This window comes from Anser anser (genome assembly GCF_964211835.1).
Source record: "Anser anser genome assembly, chromosome: 6".
Classification (NCBI taxonomy): Eukaryota; Metazoa; Chordata; class Aves; order Anseriformes; family Anatidae; genus Anser; species Anser anser.
The window spans coordinates 26,877,992-26,896,573 of NC_139726.1; the positions used below are offsets into that span (position 1 = coordinate 26,877,992).

Sequence of the window (18,582 nt, forward strand, 5' to 3'; positions counted from 1 at the left end):
TTAAGGCCTGAAGCTTTGTGTTTGCATACGGGAAAGGCGTTCCTTTACTACACGCAGAAAGGTGAAATTCTGTTGAATCTGTTAATGTGTCAGCTGGGATACATATGTGTATCAAGCAGAACAGAGCTTTTTGGTAGATTTGATATTTGCCTAGAAAGCTCTGCTGGGTCTGCTTCTGCACTGCTTTATGCCAAATGAACACTGGTTTAATTGTTGCAGATGCACCTGCATATTCTTTCCTTGTGAAACATCTGGCTTTTCCCCTTTACCTTCCCTGATTCGGTCCCTGTCCCCACTTGTTGGAACTGATCTGTATCATTCCTACTTCCACACGCCCAAACAAAAAGGAAAAAACAAAACCTCAGCTTCCTCATTTGGTACGGGGAGATGTTTCAGCCTTGATCATAGTTTGTTAATGCTGTGAGAATCCACAAACAGCTGTATTGCCACATTAGGGAGCAGGAGGAGTGAACTAGAAAACTAACTAATGCTGGAGGTGGGAACCAGTTCAGCTGAAGATCTTGCATTTAAGACCATATCTTCCATTAGTTTCACAAGAATGAGGTAAGTTTTTTTAAAAAAAAAAAAAAAAAAGTCAGGTGACTTGCATCTAAATGACGTTTCATGGGTCTCAGTGTTGACTGGAATTCAGAAGACCAACACAGGGTTTTAGTCAACTGTTCATTTTTTCTCTTTGGTCAGCTTTGGGCACATCCAAATGCCTAGTATGCATCCTGTTTTACAGTGTCTTCTGTTATTTGCAGAGTGGTGCAATTTAAAAATGCTCTTGACTCTCTAAGTACATTATGGTGTTTTAGGGGCTTCACTTAAACAATGTGCTGTGTCATTTGTCAGAGAGCTGAGAGGTTTTTCTTGAGGTGTATGCTGCCAGTGCTTACATATTCAAGAAATACTGGCTTAGTCTGATAAATTGAAGTACAAAGAACAATTCTGTAATGTTGCAAAAAAGTTTGCAAAGTTGAGAAATCTGTCAAGTGAGCAGATTAGTGTTGATTCTGGTATTTCGTAACTTGAACAAAAAATAGACAAAATGGTGAAATCGTTTGTTTCATTCCAGAAAGTATTTTATGTTATGTTGTTGACTACCAGGGAGAGAGAGACATTTTTTTTTTTGTTTTGTTTTGGTTGGTTTTTAATATTGGCAGCAATAAGCCCTTTTAATGCAATTATATGGGGACTCCAGTTGTACCTGGAGGCTGAAGGCTCACACAGCTTCACGGAGTTGTATCAGTACACAAGACTTCTCTAGGCCTAAAGGAAACCTCTGTGCCTAAAATACAGAGCAGTTCTCTGTCAGCTGTAGGGTTAACAGCAAAAGCTGGACAGCTAACAAGAGTGAGGAAGGTTCTCAGATTTTGAAATGTTGTGTAAGTGGGGAAAAAAAGTCCCAGAAGGTTGAAAGTTTTTATTGTTAAAATGAAAATCTGTTACAGCAAAACACATTACACCAGCTCTTATTTTTGCAACAGTACTATTTCTAAAACTCTCATCGTCAATCATACTGAAATATGCTTTGGCATAATGTATTGGGAAGCATAAAAAGCTTAAATAACTTAAATTAAGTACAGATTGTTTTAAAACACAAGGAAGAATTGATATTTGACAAATGAAAAAACATGGCACAAACAACGCTGCATTTTGAACATAGCTGTGCTCTTTCACACAAGCTTTAAAGGAGTATTCAGAGAATTTTCTTTTGTTCTGTATATTGCAGCTGAAAAATTAAAGCTATTATTACATTTGCTTTGCCACATGTTTTTTTCTAATTAAGCTGCTTGTGAACATTCATATGCAAGTTGGAAGAATCAGAACTATGAGTAAACTACCTTCAGTATACACAGTAAAAACTACATATTTGTATTATTTATGCCGTAGCTATCTTAGTTTCAAATATAAAATTATATCTGTGTTCTATAATTCACTTAATTGTTCTTGGCACTTTGGGCATTTTGGTGTTTGATACTACAGAACCATTAGTTTGGTATTACGTAGAAATGCTCTTGGTTATGCTGTCTTACATGATGTATATGGATACCCCAGTAGGTGGTCAGGTTTTTAAGAGGTGATTGTCATATGAACATCAGGGCAACACTGGTTTGTCTCCAGGTGAGTGCAGGGCAGATGTGCAGTAGGGTAATGCATCAAGTAAAACAACAAATGTGCAATGGGGTAAGAAAACTGCTGCCTGGTTCAGGAGAACTGGATGAACCCGACGAACCATTTGAGCAGTACACAGTATTTGCAGAATCTGATCCAAGTTCATACTCGTTTCTCAGATGTCGTCCTGGTGTACATTCTTTCAGAGGAAGGCAGTCTCATGCCATATTATGATTACCAAAAGGACATGTCTTTTGAGTGACCAGGGAGCTTGAGATGAATTTAAGCCATTCTTTCACGTTTTCCTCTGACACTTGTTTTGTCTTAGCTATAGTTTTAGCCCCAATTAGCAAAATGTTTCTAGATCAGTCAAAATCTGATCATGAAGTCCAGCATCTGTTCTCTCAGACTGGAAGTCATTTAACAGATGGTACAGAATTTGAGTCTCTCATTTCATCCAGACCTTTCCTTCCTTATCATGATAGCTGCCACAGAAAAATCTAGAGACTGTAATCAGGGAAAAAGGGGGATAGCAAAAATCCAAATATGCTATCAAAGAAAAGGTATTTCTTAGTGAATTTGTTAATTTATGAAGGTGACTGTTAACCTCTTCTGACTAGTTATGATTGTAGTGTCCTGGCCAGGCTTTCAGAAATGCAGACTTCCTCCCTCCCTCCCCAGAGAGGACTTCAGGGAAGAGTAGTTAGCGTAATGCACTCCTCTGCAAAACTCTGAGCTTTGCTCTGGCAGTAGCCGAGTGTCAGCCCAGCAGCTTTTTGGCTGTGAGTGTCCTGGCTTCAGGCTGGCAGGTTGGCAACGGACGTGAAGCCTTCTCCTGGGGATCTCCCACCGAGTGAGGCCACGCTGCGGGGCTGAGGTGGTTGAAGCCATTGGGAGGGAGGAAGCCTCCTTTTGCCTCCGGCCGTTCCCTCAGCGCTAGCCCAGCGTGCTGCGGGGAGTGGAGCTGGGCTTTGGTGCCGGCTGCCCAGGCCAAGGCTGGAGGCCGCTGCCCAGGCACCAGTCAGGTGCCAATGGGCCGCAGCACGCCTGGCTTGGGGCGTGCGGTTAGGTTCGCTATTGAACTTTCTAGGGAGGAGATCACGTTCTGCTGCTTTTCCTCAGTCTACTGAACCGTAGTAATTACCATGGTATAATTAAAACATCTGAACTTCCCTTTCTGGAGCTATTACCTTTGCTTCTCTGTCTCTCTCTCTGCTCAGGGACAGACTTCTCCACTCTCTTAAAACTCAGGATGGATGAAGTCTTAGACTGAAGAGTGTGGTCCCTTTTAAGTTGATGGGAGTTTTGCATTAATTTTGGAGGGATGAGTATTTCACCTCCTCTTGCTAACCCGCTGATTATCATGGGGCTGCTACATTCTGTATGACCTCCTTTTCTTCTATAGCTGCATGTTTCTTCAATAAATACTTGGGTTAACTTGGAGTTAATCAATAGGAATGGCTGATTAAATTGCATTTATCCATACTTAAGGATACAATGAGATGTAGGATCAATTGAAGAGCTGCTCCAGCAGTTCTGTCCAGTTTCCATTTTTACCTAAACGTGACTTGAAATTGACTGTATTTTATGCATTGTGGACATATAATTTGCAATTTTGTATAAGGTTCATATATAATCAGAACATTTTTATGTTTCAAGCCCTTGTTAAAAAGGGTCGAAACCTCCCCTGGCTCTTCTGGCCATTAATTGTGTTTGTAACGTATTACCCTTTCTGATTAAAAGTCTGCAGATTAACCTAATGTGAGCGTGCGTAAGGATGGAGCTCCACGGCTTGTTCCTTTTGCATGCTGTTTTATGTACGTATGTAAACATGAAGTCATGCTACAATCAGAGCTTGGTTTCGAGGTAAAGGTTATCAATAGTACTTTCAAAATGTTTGGGTGTTTCATGGTAAGTAAAAGCCAAAAATATTGTTTCATTTAATCAGGTAGTTTAAAAGCAAGGCAGGGCACGAAAGGTCTCTTTTGGCTCAGTGCTGGAGCAGTGGTTGTGGGTTTGTACCTTGGGCTGTTCATAATGCTTCCTGAGCTGGGAGGCTGCATTGCAATGGGGTCGTATCGTCAGTCTGTTGGAGAGAGAACTTCTGTCTGCTGTGTTTACCCACCCTGACGGGGTCAGCAGGTTTAATTTCTGTCCCCTTTGCACGTGCCAGAACCTCAATCGGAAAGTGTCCTGTGGTGAGGTGGTGCTGGGAGGTGGGCTGTGAAGGAAGCCAGCCGTGGTGGGAAATTCAGTAATGTGTCAGGAAGCAGTGCTGGAAGGACGGTGCACCTGTAATGCCTGAAATCTAATGCTTTTGATGTGTTATAATTTGGCAACTAATAAAGTAGGAGTGGAAACGCATCTTAGGTGTTACAGTGCTTGTTGCAGGGTAGAGGCAAGACCATTTCACTGAAGTGACGTGGTCTCAGCCTGTCTTTCAGACCAGGGAGGTTTTTAAGTTCTGGAAGGTATTTACTTATTTTCTTGTGAAGTTTTGCCGTTAATAATTTAACTCCTGCTCTTGAAATACTGCTGTGTAGAACCGAACCGCAGATTTGGGGAGACTGAAAAGAACTTTCTGTCATTCACCTGGGAAGTTCTGAACAGTGCCGGGTTTTGAAAGGCAATTCTGATCTGGGTGAATCCAGTTTTTAAAGCAACTACCATGTGCCTGTTTATGCTGTGCGACTTATCAGCGCAAGAGCCTGCCAGCGCATCGCTCTTGATGTCTGATTAGCTGATCAGAGGGACATCTGCAGCGAGGGAGCTCTGAAGTTGTTGGGGCGAGGCGCTCCACAAACCGGAGCTGCGTGGCAGCCTTACGCCGCAGCAAACCGCGCCTCCTTGAACCTTTGATAAATCCCGCTATGCAGCTAGCTGAGGGCTGTCAAATTAACAAAAGCCATTCCTCCGTGAGTCTCTCTGTTGTTTTTCCACCCTGCGCTGCTTTCCCCCCACTGCCTTTGTAGCGTGTGCTGTGGCATTCGGCATGAAAAGGAAATTACTGTATATTGTAGAGGAAAAACTAAGAAATCTAAACGAAATATTTGTAATGCTTCAGAGCACTGAATTGATCATCTGAAACAGGACAGAAGTGCCCTGTGGTAATTTCCTTTTTTGCGTGCGCAAAGAGGTATGTGCGGGGGAAAAAGACTTCTTTGTGCTTCCTTGCACAGCTTACCCTTCAGAACAAGTGTATTGTTTTACCTGTATTGTGCAAGGTGAGCGGTGGGTGTAATTTACATATTTTTATTTGAGAAGGATAAGTAGACTTTGTGATTTCTTTTAATAAGACTTAATGATGACTGTTCTGTGACGTTAATATACTATATAAATTATCAGTAATAATGGTACAATCAGTAAAATGTTATTCATTGTTAATGTGTTGCTTTCTAAAGCTTGTTTCCAGTGAGAGGAATGCAGGCTTTTCAGTGAATATTCATGAGAGAAAGTATCTATTATGAAAGCCATCAAAGTTCTCCATCATTCTGGAACTTATGTTAGTAGGGGGCTGAGTTTTGTTTCCTTTTTAAAATAAATTTTGGGCCTTGACTGTCATTTCAAAGATGCCTGATTGTTTATAAACCTTCCTCCTTTGTCCTCTGCCTTGTGTAGTCAGGTAGATGTGACTGCAGATGATGGAAGATGGCTGTGAGACTTAAACTCTTTCTTTTTCCCACGTGGCCTATCTTACAAAGAATGTGGAGAAATTATAGGGTGGAAATAAGAACTGCTGACAAAAAAGGAAAAAAGGTCATGCTTTCAATGCTGCTGACACATATTCATCTCTTATAGCTACATCTTTGGGGTCCTACGAAATACTGTCATTCCATCTGGAACAGCTTTTAGCAGGCAGCTTATGCAACAGGCTCCTTGCACTGAAATTGGAAGGAAACATTAGCAAGTTACTTGTATGTCTGACAGTCAAATTAAAAGTGGAAGATGGCAGTCAACATGGCTCATGCATATATATCATTTACTGTCAAGCTCTAGAAACATTTAGCTAAAATAAAATTGGTTCTCAGTCAGTGTCCTATTGAAATACAGACCATTAAATATATAAATACTATTTTCTGAGAGCACAGTAACCCAGGGGACAGCTGGGAATAATGGCAGATATCTTTGATACCTAGTTAGGCCAAAATGTTGCTGTGACATTAGGAAAAAACTCATTTTTGATTTTTTTTTTTAATACATCATCTTGCAGTGCACAGATTTGTGAGGCTGTGCTCTTGTTCTAGTTAATATTTTTGTGTTTCTGAAAATGAGGCCAGTGGCTGTGTTTCTCTTAGTGTTGACAGTAACTTACCCACTTTTTTTTGGTAGAAGGGGCCCATTAGGTACTTGAATTATCTGTTGGAAAGACGTTATCCAAGGATTTGTTTTCCTGTGTAGAGGTATCTCAGCTAATCTGAATATACAGGTTTTGCAGATCATCATTTTTGAAACATGCAAATTCACAATTGTTTTTTTTTTAATGGCAGTAGGTCCTGATTTACTCCATACTCTTAAAAGCACTTTCTTATGGTGACAAGTGGAATGAAGGGAGGAATATTCTAATACTTCCGTGTGCTGTGCACCTCGGGTATTGCGTGTGTTTGGTATGTTGGAGTTGGGAATAGAAGGCTGAGGTCACTGTGAATATAGATTAAAATGGTAAGGGTGATTCAGCGAGATTCAAGATCTAGAATGAGCATCTCAACTTCCTTTTTTGTCTGATAAAAAGGAAGTGATTAGAAGTAGAATAAATGCTGATGAGTTGCTGCAAAAGCAAATTTTTGTCCCTGTTCCTCTGTACGATCAGGAACAACAACCGTCTGTTTGCGAGGCACTCTGGTATGCTGGTGCTGAACACCCAAAGAGGGGCATGCTTGTGGTCTGATCTGGCACTGTTGTTCTTATATTGTATTCCAGATTCTAAAGTGTATTTGCAAGTTCAAGGTTTTACATATCCCAAACAATATTATTAAAAACAAGAAACCAAAAAATTTTGGACTCAAGAGTGATCTTACATAAGAACAGTTGCTCCCAAAGATTGTTTTTTTTTATTTTTTTTACTGCTTGGGAACCAAGATGGGTATTGGTTTGTGATTTATTCAGTTCTTTATTTTTAACATACTACTAATAAATATTGCCTTGGTTTAATCTAGGTTTCGGGTAGAACATACAGATCCCCAAGCTTCTGTCTCAATAATGCAAGTAAAACAGCCTTCTTGCTTGCGCTAGTCCCAAGGAATGCTCATAATATGGTATGTGCTGTGTTTGAGCCGCAGCATGTAGTGCGACTGGGCTGAGAGCACACTGTGGTGTCTTATAGACACTCTTCTGGTTGGAGAGACTATATTGTCTATTTAACAACTGGCTTAAATAAGGCATCGTGAACTTGGACTTCAAATAAAAGAGTTGCCGAGTTTTTGGTGGCTTGCTTGCTCCATTGGGCTAAGTAGTGGTACATCTGCAAAGACTATGCATTTAATACCTGTGGAGATGAAATGGCCACATCCTTTTCCTTTCTTCTGCTTTTTTGGAATTACCAAGAGCAATCAATTTCACAGTGTACCTGTCAGCTTCACAGAAACAAAAGGAAAGCCCTCTCTTTCAGCTGGCCTCACCTCAGTCTAAGAAACAAGGCAAAGGCTTCTAAATCTGGAGCTCAGTTCCACTCCCCTTCTGCTTCCACCCCCCACCATGCCATTCTGCAGTAATCTGCAGGAATCTTTGGCTGTCCAGCAGCAGGCCGCAAATCAGACAGAAGATTTGGACTTTACCCCATTGTTTGGGGGGTAAAGTGGGTTCTGCTGGCAGCGCTGCTGAGCACGGGCCAGTTGCTCTTCATTGCATCCTCATCTTAGGATGCCTTTCCTAAGAGCCCTGATGAAGTCTCTGCTTCTAATGCAGGAGAGGCGTATTCTGAGGGGGAATCTTATAAAACACTTCTGTGAGAGGTTGCGTGGATGTTAAAAGGAGGAGAGGCCAGGGAACAAAAACCCACAGATAAATGGATTTCAAGTTACAAAGAACAAGAAACTCTATCAGCTGGAATAAACGTATCTCCTATTTGATTTCAAAAGAAGTAGCCAAAGTATGGGTGTTTCATCTAAAAATAAATAATCTAAATAAATCACGTCTGTGAAATGCTGCAGTCCTGAGATTGCAAACAGATTTGTCACCATGTTCTTGTATGGATATTCCATTTAGCCAAAGAATTTCTTAACACTGTTTTGGGTTTAAAAGCACAGGAATCCTTAGATCTGTGAGGCATCGGCAGTAGCTGCAGAGGCATCAGGTGTTTCTGCGTGCTTCTGCAAAGATGTGCTGTTTCTTAATTATTGGTGGTGGTGAAGATTTTTTTAGCAACTATGAAACCGATGGGGCTAATGTACATTATGTGGATAAATGTATATGCATTTCCTTCGTGCGAAGTGTGTGCCTTCCTGATGCTCTCAGATTTCCATTTGACAGAGTGAATACAGTAACTCTATCTCTGAGGGAAGAATATTCTACAAAAGATATCCGGAAAATATTGATGATGGAGGCAGTGTGCTGCGCAGTGGGAAGAACAGCTCAAACCAGGAACTACTTTGCTTCTAGTGGAAAAAAATGTGAAAGAGCATATTAGGCATATATTACCTCCCCAAGTTCCTACCAGGGAGGCTCAGAGGAACAGAGTGAGTCACCAAGGATTAGAAAAGTTTCTACAGTAGAAATACTTTTTAATATTATTTAGAAATTACCCTGTAAACTAGTAAATAGCGGAGCTAATTGTTGGGATAAAAGAAGGTGGCTCCACCACAGTCTTTGGGCCATCCTGTCTGTCTTTGATTCCCTGTGAAAATGGGAAGCACTCCATCCTGTGATGCAGAAGAGAAGGGAAATTGCCTGGATTACCCCTTATATATGTATCCAAACAGCCAGCAAGAGTGCTTTGTGGTGGATAATTTGTTATGGTCAGATTGATAGTCTAGTTAATACACAGCAAGCAACTCTTTTTTTTTTTCTTTAAAGCACATGAGAACATAGCAAGAACCCATCATCAGTAGAAATACTTTAAAGTTAAGGATTACCATGTTAATAATAACAAAGCTATCCTTGGGTTTACAAAACACTGAACCAAATGATCACTTAATGCCTGGCTACAATTTTCTGCCTTTTTACCTTTCAATGTCTAGCTTGCGTGTAGTTGTCGTTTTCAAATGGCTGTTTTGAGAGGCACATTGATGACGCTATTCTGTTAATGTCACCAGTCATGCAAACACTGATATTAGCAGGTAAAGCAAGTTCATTAGAACCAGATGCGTGCTCCTGTAAATAAATGTAAATTTTTTTAAAGTATGGCACTATGCCAACAGATTATAACACTTTTGGGAACTGAATCTGCTGCCAATTATACATTCATAATACTATAAGAAGTATATAAAACACCAAATTATAGATACTAGTTGCATTAAAATTATTTCTGTACAGTCTAGTGCCAGTTACCTTCTAAGCACAGGTCTAACATGAAGGTTTCAGCTTTACTGTAATTTAATTTTTGTTAAATTATTTGATATTAATAGTTTATTAGTGATATAATTATCAGGGTGACCACAAAAATACTCCAGTGTTTTTCTTTATAATTTGTGAGATTGCTTCAGGTCCAGCTTTCCATTCCACTGCTGCCAGTATTTCATGAATATTTAGGGCTGATTGGCAACTGTGGGTTGCAAATACATCTATTTAGTTTGCAGTGCAAAAATCAAATGAGAAGATTTGACACATGCAATTTATAATCTGTTTCCTTTGCTTTTTAAATAGTTGAAATAATAAATTTAGACTTCTGGTAAATAACATAATGGTACAAATAAGAGTTAGAAAGCAAGTTCATAGCACTCACCAGTTCCTAGGGGAACAAAAATAGTTTTATTCAAGCAGAAGGCAGAGGGATGTCTCTGTGCTGAGCGTACCACCAGCTCTTTTTAGTGGGGAAGCATGTCTTTGGAAAGCAATATGAGGTAATGCTGCCCACATAGCAGCGTATATAGGATATATGCGTTCATGCGGTGCCCTTTGCTGACAGTGTCTTGTAAGAGAATTAAGATTGCACCCCAGATACATTGTTGTGAAAAGAACAGAAATTAGTTGAATATATTCAGTTCAGATAATGGAAAAGTGTCTGTTCAAAGGAGTCAGAATATAACTCGTTAGAGAGTAAAACTTATTTTCCAACATCACTGAAATTTTAGGGCTCAGCTTCCCAGGCACCTACCACTGTATTTTTTTACAGATACTATTGGTATCTCTAATCTCCCTCTGAAATACTATATTTGGTTCTGTGCTTGTCTTGCCTTGATGTGGGAGCGGGGAGTCTGTTTGCAGGCTCGGAGCCCCCCTGGGCTGTCACTCTGCTGCCCACCTCCTGTGGGGCTGGGAGGGGGCTGCCACCTGGCCCCTCGTGCCAGCACTGCTTCTTGGCCTCGCTGCCAGCCTCCCCTCCAGCCTCCAGGACCAGCTGCAGGGGGCTGGCGGGGCTGTGCTGCCCATGGGGGAGGCCTCCTGCGGACTCAGCTTCATTCTGTGCTGCGCTTCTGTCCGTTCGGACCTCAGGCAGCCTCAATTCAAATAAGAAATGCCAGCAAACAGAATTGTGCGGCTTCGTATTGATGACTTTCCCTTGCTTTTGGAGTTGAACTTCACCGTACGCTGCGACTGGGGAACAGGAGGCGCCTATTGAGGAAGACAAATTGTGTCAGGAGCATTCAGCCTCTAGTCTAATACATTTTTCCTACTGCACATAGCACTTCTGGGTTCATTATAGCTCACTCTCATAAGTCGTCATTTCTGTCTCAAGGCTGTTGTGCTTTCCAATGTAAAGCAGATTGATGCTGGCACATTTTTTCTATTTTAATTTTACAAAGTTGTCACACTGAAACTGTTCCTCATATTGGAAGTGCTTTGAAGTGAAGAGATAAACAAAGAGCTAAAATAAAATTAAAAAAGGAGCGTGAACAACATTTCATCTCAGTGTGCCTTTTTTTAAAAAATAAGCTGAATGGATGTAGTACCCTTGTGCCTCTGTAGTAAGTCTGCAAACATTAGCTGATCAATCTAAATTGAGTTAGTGTATATGCAGTAAGCAGAAACAGGTGAAAATTAGGTTATCTGTGCCCAACTCTTTCTATTTGCTATGAACAGTGAGATATAAACTAGTTTTTAGACCTGATTAGTTTTGTTTATTTTCAGAGAGGGGCAGAAGCAGAACGTGTGCCATATCTGCCGTAGTTATTAAACCAAGCATCTATATAAAGTCACTGGCTCAATTGTGACATTTGCAGATAAAGGTGGAAAGCCCTGCTATAAATAAATCTGAAGTGAATCCAGGAGGAAAACCATCAGCAGCTGTTGGTGCATTTCAGTTTTATATCTATGAAAAATAACAACAGAAAAACACAAGAATTTTCTGTCCATTCAATAACGCAAAAGTCAACATCTCTGCCAGTGTCAGAAATGCCAACCAGTTTATAATCCAAATTATGGCTTATAGTTTCCTTTTCTTGCTTTGTGGACTTTCAAAACTTTTCCAATGCAGGCAGTAAGCTAGCTCTTCAGTATTTTTTTTTTTTAGGATCTTCTAAAAGTTTAGGATCTTCTAAAAGTAGTCAAGGAATTTACATGAGTTTGTTGACCGCAGATTGAAGGCGCTGTCTGCAGTGATAAACTACAAAATACTGGTGACAAATAATGGTCTCACTGTTACAGTTCTTGGGCGCGCAGTTCTTACTAATTTTTGATTTAAAGGGGAATGACAACTCTATGTCCCTAGAACAGCTGTGAAAACGTGTAACACGTAACAGCTTTTACACTCACATAAAGCTGTTTATACATGCTTAAATCTTTTCAGCACTGAGAAGCACCAGTTGCTCAGAAAAGCATGCTTTCTCTGAAGTGGCATGGTGCAACCCTTTCCTGTGCATCTCAGCCTTACCTGTGCAGTAGGATCCTCTCAGTAAACAGCTAATGCTTTCTTTTACAGAGATGCTCAATCACGTAGCTTTAGTGGAGCATTTTTTTTAAATACATAGAACTTAATCAGCTCACAAAAGGTTAACAATTTATGCTCTCTGCAAGCTAATCAAGAACCCAACAAAAGTCATTCCCCAGTGTCACTTGCCACAGCCCTGAGCCCCTCTGAGCTGAGCTGCCTTTTCCCTAGAGGAGGAGTTTGTGGGAAGAAGGTTTTGCCATTAGGTTCTCTGGCATTTAGCACCACTGGTGATCAGCCATGCCTATTCTGCCTTCCAGAGTGTTGTGAGGATGAATTAAAAATCCTCTGAAGTGCTCAGGTTCTTTCCATCAGTCCGAACTTCAAGGTCTGCTCCTGTTTCTGTCATCTCTTACTTCAAAGGTATCTGCCCTTTGGCTTTTAAGTTGAGATGTTGTTGTTGGGGTCCCTTTGGGTTGCCTGAGGCTATCAGATGTCCAAATAGCCGTAACAACAGAACTAATATTTGCTTTCATATGGTAAACAGTTCCTGTTTGATTGCTACAAAGACATAAGATGGTTCAGGCTGCAGCAGAAAGAACTGTTCAAACTTTTTTTCAGGTTGTGTTTAGCTCCCCAGGTCCTTGCACTTGTGATTTCTAGACTTGATGGCACTTGTGGCTGTTGGAGCTGGATACAGCAGCAGGGATTCATGCACAGAGGCGACACACGTTTCAGTCCAGATCAAGTCTAGCTGCCCCTGAAGTTGTTCGGGTTGGGTTTTTGTTTAAGTTCTAGTATTGCTGTTGAAAATTATAACCGTTTAAACAGAAAAAGGGTTATTTGCTGAGAGAGGATGTGGCAAATGGAAAGCTCATTTCTCTTTCTATTAGAAACTAGACTCGCTTTGTGCTCACAACGCTGTGCTGTGGACAGCTCACGCTTGAGGGAAAATCAGTGTTCAATCTGTTTTTGAGCTGGCATTCAGCAACCCAGGCCCCTCTGTCATCTCTAGGCTCAACTGCTCTCTTGCCATTGTACAAGCGCAAGCGTGTATTGCACAGAAGTTTGGAGTAACTTAAAATGCAGCAGCACGTCACTTTAGCAACACAGATCAGTATTACTCTGTTATTCCACTGTCTTGTTTCATGTATACAGTACTTCCTATTGAAGCGTTGAGCCCAATTCATTGTACTTTTATACTGAAATTTAAAGCCCTGTGTGAGATTATGCACAGATACTTGAAAACATGCCATTCCTGCCATGATCCTCTTTTCCGCTGGGAGCTACTTTTGTCAAGGATGTATTGCTTGTGGCTGCAGGGTGTACCATGTTTCAGGGGTCCTAGACTATTAAGTTTTTTTTTCAGAAGCAAGCAGTGAATGCTTTCTTCAGTTGCTTTTGAATTTGGCAAAGTTCTTATCTAAATGAGATGCCTCTCTTCAGAAAGTCTACCTTGTTCTTTTCCTCACAAAGTAACTTACTGGAGCTATTCTTACCTTTTCTTTCTAGAAGAGAAGATAATGTCTTTACATTTGAGTACATAGAATACATTACAGTGATTTGGAGCCATTAAATATGCAGATTAGTAGTGCTCGATACACGAAAGCTGCAAGCAAAGTCTAACAGCTTGCATTGGATTTTTATAATACAATTATAAAGTCTTCAGAAAAAGCTTATTTTCTGTGTGATAACTTCACTGTACAAAATGTTTTATAAATTTGCTTTTCTAAATAACAAATTTCAGTGAAATTAGCATAAGTCATTTTATTTTCTTTAAAAGCAAGCAAGCAAAAATAAAACCAATTCTCCATCCCAACTAATGTAGAAATGTTGCTACTCTTCCAGCATTTCTGGTTGAAGAGCATTTCTGATTATAATCAGACCTGGATAATTCATGTTGGTTTTATTCATAAGTAATAATATTTGAAATATTTAACTAGTAAACAAAACTGGTCTGTGCTGTGTATCTAAGCTTATTGTGCTGAAGTTTTAAAGCCTAACTTTTCTTAAAAAGTCAAGGAAACTCTAAGTTAAGGATATGCTAATCATTAAATCAATCTGATGCTGTATGCCTTAGCTCAGAAACATCATAAAGTACCAAAATGTACCAAGACTTCTTGTCACTCCTTTGTGCACCTGTCATGTTCTTCAGCATGTCACAAGCACAAATCACATTATTAATTCTGACCTCTACTCTCCTATGTAGCATTAAAAACAAAACAAAAAAGCCAGCAGAGTAAAATGAGGAAATCTGAGGAATGGGTTTTGCGGTTTGGGACAAACTACAGGAAAGATGTATCCTAGAAGTCATCAGAGGTTTGCATGAACCTGTAGCTTGCCTGAAGATTTATTTATAGGCTACTTTTGCTTATACGTAAAACAGGTCTGTTAGTCACGTTATTTTCAAGAGCACCTTCACTATGTTGGCTCATGAAACAGCTTTTACTGTAGTTTGCTTCACCTTCTTCTATTTTTCACTCATTGTGTGAGACAAACTGACTCAAACATCAACAAAGGGAAGGAAACAGTTTAATCCAAGGCAGTTACCAAGCACGGTGCTAATAGGATTCTGTTATTTCGTGAGCTGTAATAAGTGGCAGTCTTGGAGAAGGCAATGCTGCTGAAATAAGGGGTTCATAAAGCAAAGCTTTCACATTTTATCTTGCTGAATGTGATCCAATGTCTTTTAAATGTTAAATGACTGCATAAATTCTGAGTTTCTTAACCCAAAAAGGAGAAAGTAAACTTTTTTTTTTAATAACTATTCAAAATATTTCTAAAAATCTCAATTACGTAGAATACTGAAGTGAAAGCTTTATGTCTGCGCACTTGTACAGCATCCCTGTGCCTCGCTGTGTTCATTATGCTGTAGAGTATGGAAAGTAGTTTGGGACTTTACTTTGCACTTTGCTGTGCGCACCACAGTTTTGGATTTGGAGTCTCGGCAGTTGATTACCCAGGGTCCTTCATATGAAGGAACTGGAAATGAGAGAGCCATTTTGTATTAGTATGTAGTTTCTCTGTTTATCTGAAACCAGCCTGAACATCTTCTGTGGAGAGGTTAGGAAGTGATGGAGCTATATAAAAGCATGCAAGGAGGTGCTTGTTACTACCTTCCACTTTGCGGTAATCACTTACATACTGAACATGCCTCGGGGATATTTTGTTTATAGGAAACCACTGATGTGTAAGGGATAATGTTTATTTTAAAATAGGAATAAATAAAAATCAGGAAGTCATTGTGTAAGCCTTTATATGTATGTGTATATATATATATATACACACATTAATTCATAATTCACTTTGCTTGTGAGAAAAATTGGAGAAACAGGCATGTTTGTCCAGGAACACATACAAGAATTAGAAGAGTTAATAGCTTATGCTATTTTTTTTTTTGTCTTACTGAGAATTATTCACTTGTTCATGTCACCTGTCGTGCTCACCTCAGGAGCAGCAATGTGTTCTGACATTTGTCCTTGCAATTAAGCATGTTGCTATCAATCAAAAACTGTAGTGCAGTTAAGCCCATCTATAACTGTAAAAAAAAAAAAAGCAGTTTTGTCAATAAATACAACTTTGCAGTGTGAAAATGAAGTTGACTTCGTGATTCCCTTTTGCTTATTTTCTCTAAATAATTTAAAAAGTCACCGTTGAGGGCTCTTGCTGTACAATATTGCTGTCTCATAATATGATCAGTAGTGCAAAGAAAGTGTTATATCTTGATCTTAATCTATATGGTTTTATTATTACTGTGCTGTTTTATTCCCAGTGAATATGCTAATACATCTTTGAACGTATTTTGTTCACCCTGCTTTCTTTCAGCCATGTGATAAATCCTGTTTTCTTCCACTGCAATTTTTAGTGCTGTCAAATTATTTACTAACCAGTGCTGTTATTTCAAGATGTAGTTAATAATTAACATGAAACCAGATCATTTTATGAAAGGTTATTTTTGGATGACTTTTCAAAATCCTAGGAGAGGTTGAAAATACCATTATGATTCATAAGGATTTGTTGGAAATAACAATATACTCTAAGGTGATCCGCCTCTGGTTTAAATTACCTGCTAGGTTTAAGATAAGCCACTGATAGTAATGTCTTGACTCATAGGAGTCAACTCAGATTTATTAATAATATCCACTCATAAATTCAGGGTAACACCACCGTGCCTGTAATTTTAGATCCTAAAATAAGGTTTTGTATACTGTTGTACAGAATTAAAACGCTATGCAGTTGTCTTAATTTCCATTGAGAATTAGGATCAAGATCAAGGGCTTTGTGTAGGGTGGTGTGTTTTCTTACATTCAACTCTCAATTCCTTGAAGAGATTCAGACAACGTTTAACCCTTATTCACTTGTTTGGTGCTGTCTAGGTTGAGATGTTCCCATGGTCCCTTCGCAATTTCTTAAGGACTGATGACCTGGTTTTCCTCTGAAAAGGTTTTTCTTAGAATTAGGTTTAAAGAATGCAAAATGCTAGGGTTTGCCTGTCAAATAGAGCGCTGGCAAGGCTGATTTGTGTTGGTTTGTTCTTAGGTTGTCATGATGACTCTTTGTCCTCAGTGTCAGGGCAGGTTTTGTTGAGAATTTGATTCTCAACAGAAAATTCCCAAAGCCAAAGGGAGGTGAGGATTTCCAAAGGACATAATTCCTTCCTGTATGGAGATAAGTTGTGAGACTTCATAGTGTCTCTGTGATCAGAGACAATTTTGGATGAACCTCACCTGCAACTTAAAATTATATATACATAAATAAAACTATCTTTTGAGAGTTTATCACTTATAGTAGGGAGAAAATGGTTAAACATTAGATGGCTGCAGGATGATGCTCAGACTGTTACCACTAAGCCACTTAGACTGAAGCAAGCTGATAAGTCTTTCATTAACTCAATGCCTGAATGTACTGGAGAGTAAATAAATTTGCAGCCCACAAAGTTAAGGGGGGAATACTTAACTCCCAGCAGGAATGAAAGTGCCTTTAATCTAAACAAGCAATGTAATTTTTAGTACCTTGTGTTCAAGGGCTGCATTACAAGCTGAGGAAGCTCTGTGCTAATCGCAAACTGTGGTTCCCTGGCACGCTGTGGCAGTGTCTTGGGAAAACACTGGATGAGTGGGTCTCTGAGAGCATTCAAATCCTTGTCACGCTATAGATTGGGTCTCTCATGGGATCTTGATCTTTGAGTTCTGTGAAGATTTTGGATTTCATGGAGTATGGCGGGTATGTTTTTTACCACTGCTTTTTTACAAAACATTTCTTCTGTAAGCTGTTACATTTTTGTTTGGTCTTTATCATTTCAGATTGCAGCATGAGATATATTTCAATACCTCTATACTGCACCATATTTTCAAGAAATTAATTCTTCTCATCTCTTGATATCCATTACTGGCCAGTCTGTATACTACCATTAGACAGAGGAAGGGATCTTCAACTATAAAACTAGTGCTTAAAGAGGATCATATGGTCGAAACATGAGACGTGTCTGGGAGCTTGGTATTCATGGTTTTTCATTGCTAATGTCAGTTCAATGTTCAGCCTCTGTCAAGGGCGAGCAGTAAAGGATGCGCACCTAAGACATCTGGAGAAAAAAAATTCTATGTTACTCTAGATGCTTCTGTTCTTATAGAGCTGTGTTGGTGTTTAGTTAGAAAAGCATGCTGTTTTTTGATTTTCTTTGGCTTAACACAGCGTGGTTAATAATGTTTGAAACATCTTTGACTCTTTATATTGTTGGCTACTGTGTTGTGCAGAAACACCTGTGCATACTGGACTGCAGGTCATGATTTAGCTGTTCTACAAAGGAGTCAAAGCTAAAATATTCACCTCCCTCTGCGTCATGTCTTGTGCTTTCTCCCCTCTGCGTTCCTCAGGCTCCAGCATTACTTGCACACACACATTCACGTTCTGATTGTTCTTTCTCTAGCTCTGCTTTGAAAATGTTCTAAATATTCATAATGTTATGTATATATCATGCTAGGTGGCTGTGTATTATTAGAAAGCCTGTGCTTTTAAGCACACTGTCATCCATTGTTCAGTAAACACAATTACATTGCTCTATCTTTCATCTCTTCTCTAATGAATCCATACTAATTGATTAATCAGTGCTGTTGCTTCACTATGATAATCCCATATGAGGAGCAGTAGTAACATCACTAGCAATTATTAGCATACATTGTACACGGAGGAAGCAGACTGTAGGACACGGCCAGTGCCACCAGAGGAGGTGAGCGGTGCCCGGGCTGGGCCTCACACTCCTTCTGCAGGCCGCGGGCACTTGGGGCGGTTGGGCACAGCGCAGGGCTGTGCTGCCTGGTAGCGCTGTGCTGCTGGAAAAAGGTGTGTCTGAGGAGGTGGGGGCACTGTGGGCAGCTGGGTCTCTTCCAAAGTGTCAGCTGGATGGGTTATTGAAGTGACCGTCGTCCTGACTTAATGATGAGAGTGATTTCTAAGGCAAGGTAAAGGGTAGTCTTACACCACTACAGCATTTTACTGAGGTAACT

The 18,582-nt window shown here is 39.9% G+C and overlaps 1 protein-coding gene across 8 annotated transcripts in view; it reads left to right on the top strand.

Annotated features, from left to right (window-relative positions):
• The window catches only part of PARD3B (par-3 family cell polarity regulator beta), a 536,941-nt gene that overhangs the window by 269,256 nt on the left and 249,103 nt on the right, over positions 1-18,582 (top strand). The gene's annotated exons all lie outside the window — the stretch shown is intronic.